This window comes from Eumetopias jubatus, unplaced genomic scaffold (assembly GCF_037043125.1).
Source record: "Eumetopias jubatus isolate StellerSeaLion01/CBP00866 unplaced genomic scaffold, mEumJub1_p1.0 scaffold_9, whole genome shotgun sequence".
Lineage (NCBI taxonomy): Eukaryota > Metazoa > Chordata > Mammalia > Carnivora > Otariidae > Eumetopias > Eumetopias jubatus.
Genome location: NW_028274815.1, coordinates 42,429,023 through 42,431,804, shown reverse-complemented (window position 1 = coordinate 42,431,804; position 2,782 = coordinate 42,429,023).

Sequence of the window (2,782 nt, the reverse complement as noted above, 5' to 3'; positions counted from 1 at the left end):
GACATCTTCAGTGCAAAAAGGTCGTTTTTTTAAAGCACAGGGACATGACCTGTGTGCAGAAAAAGCTGCATTGGGGTTACAAGGAGTGGCTGATTATATACTTTGAAGTTGGGAGGGCATTAGAAATAGTGTAAGTCTATAAGGAATTTTGGAAGCAAGATTTCCAGGACCTTGAGGGAGCTAGCTACTGTTGGGAAAAAGTCATTTATTACTGTCTAATAAAACCTCAGTTATGAGACCCTTTAGATGTATATTGGTGGGTCATGTGCTTGGGGGATGATTGCCAACATGCATCTTGAGGGAATAGATATAAAGGAAGTTTCCAAAGGAATTTTTATATGTTAAAGTAGACTTACAGGATCCTGGGGGCTCAGAATAATGTTAAGCTAAAATTGCCTTTTGCTCTTAGCAAAATATTAAAATGGAGGCAGCTGAGTTCCTAGAGGAATGTCACTCTGCCTGACTTGTGAATGGGCTCTAAGTAGTAAGGAAATTTATTTTTTTTTCTTTTCCTTTGTTTCCCACATCAACACATAATGTCTAATTTTTATATCTTTAATATATCTATCAAAGATTTTAATATATATTAGATTTTTATTTGTAATACATGTTATGTGCAGTATTATTTAAGGAATTGTTTTCGTATAGAGAGCCAGTCATCCCAGCAATTTTAAATGCAGTTTTTTTTTTTTGAAGTGATTATATATGAATTCACATAGAAGGCAATAGTCCCATTTATGCATACTTGTTTCTGGGCCCTCTTCTGTAACAACATACTGTTTATTTCCTGTATTATTAAAAAAGTTTAAAAAATCATGTTGGAATTTTTTCTTTTTTAAAGATTTTATTTATTTATTTGAGAGAGAAAGCAAGTGGGCAGTAGGAGGAGGAGCAGAGGGAGAGGGAGAAGATGACTCCCCATGGAGGGTGGAACCCTGCACGGCTGGACCCCAGGACCCTGAGATTGGGACGTGAGCCTCAATCAGAGGCTTAACTGACTGAGCCACCCAGGCGCCTCTTTTTTTTTTTTTTAAATAAGGGAAGATATACTAGCCTTATAAATAAAACAGATTGGCAATCAGCAAAAAAGTGGAGACAATCACATCTTAATTCTTCCTACATTATATTTTCTTTTCTTATAATTGAGTATAATCCAAGATTCACCACCTCAACCTTTTCTGGAACTTGCTTTGTGTTCCTAGGAAGAGAGATTTGCCCTCATATACATTAGAAAAAAAGGGGAGTCACAGAATTAGTTCAAAGTAAAAGAAGACTGTGATTTTTGAATGCCTATTTACTAGGGTCTTGATGATTTTTCAAGGACATACAAAATTTAAGATGTGTATTTCTCTGTCTTCTCTTTGTTTTGTCTCTATCTTTGCCTCTGTCTGTCTCTTGGTCTTTGTGAGATGACTTGTTTTATATTTTACTTTTTAATATAAGTCATAAACTTTGTTGGTAATGGAAAATGGAGGGCATGATGTTTTTCGTATTTGCTAGCCAACTGTCTTTAAATTATCCTAACTATATGGTACATTGATGTTTTGATTTCTGGTAGGGAAAATTTATGCTCACCCCATCTCATTTATCTTTTTGAAATTAGTGTTTATTATTTTTGGACAATTACTCTTTTAGATTGCATTTAGAATAGTTTCTTTTAATATATTTTAAGTGTTTGGGTGGGATATAGCTTATTCATAGAAAAGACTGACAATTTGAGTCATGATATCCCAGACCATGATAAAGATATATATTTATTTAGGTGTCAGTTTAAGACCTTTGAAAAATTTGATAGTTTCTGTATATGATTTTCATCCATTTCTTATTGAATTACTCAGAGTTTCTTTAGAATTGTTACTTGTATTATTAGTGATCCTTTTTGGCTATTATACATTTGTAGTCATTCTGGCATTTAGGAGACTATATGTATTTTTTATATGTTAATCTCATATGGAAGCCTTATTTTTTACTGTCACTATTTTTTGTGTTTAAATGTCTCCCATGAATGTTTTTGGTAGCAAATCATGTTGTTTGTGGCTATTTATCCTATTATTCTTATTATTTTTCTTATTAAATCAGCTAGAACCCCCATAGTACTTTTGCTTAGTGCAGATGATAGTGAACATTGCAGTCTTGTCCGTGTGTGTGTGGTGTGTACTCTAATTCAATATATTTTATCCTTATTTTCATTTTTTTTTATTTGAGGATAGTTGACTCACAATGTGGCATTAGTTTCAGGTGTAGAACATAGTAATTCAACATCTCTCTACATTATGGTATCTGTATTCAGCACCTGTCACCATGCAGCACTATTACGGTGTCATTGACTAATCTTCCCTATGCTGTGCCTTATATTCCCACGACTTACTCATTCCGTAACCTGCAACCTAAATCTCCCAGTTGCCTTCACCTATTTTGCCCCTCCCCACCCCTCTCTTTCCAGCAATTATCAGTTTATTCTCTGCATTTACAGGTCTGATTAACATTTTATGTCTGTTTGCTTATTCATTTGTTTTGGTTTTTTAGATTCTACATATGAGTGCAATTTTATGTTATTTATCTTTCTCAGTCTGACTTATCTCACTTAACGCAACATACGCTTGATCCATCTTTCTGGTCTTATTTTTAACTGTAAAAGGAATACTTCAGTAGTTTCCCTGTATTAATTATTTTTTAAGGTTTTATAGGTTTTTTATAGGTTTTTTTTTTTAATTTATGTATTTGTCAGAGAGCGTGCACAAGCAGGGGGAGTGGCAGGCAGAGGGAGAGGGAGAAGCAGACT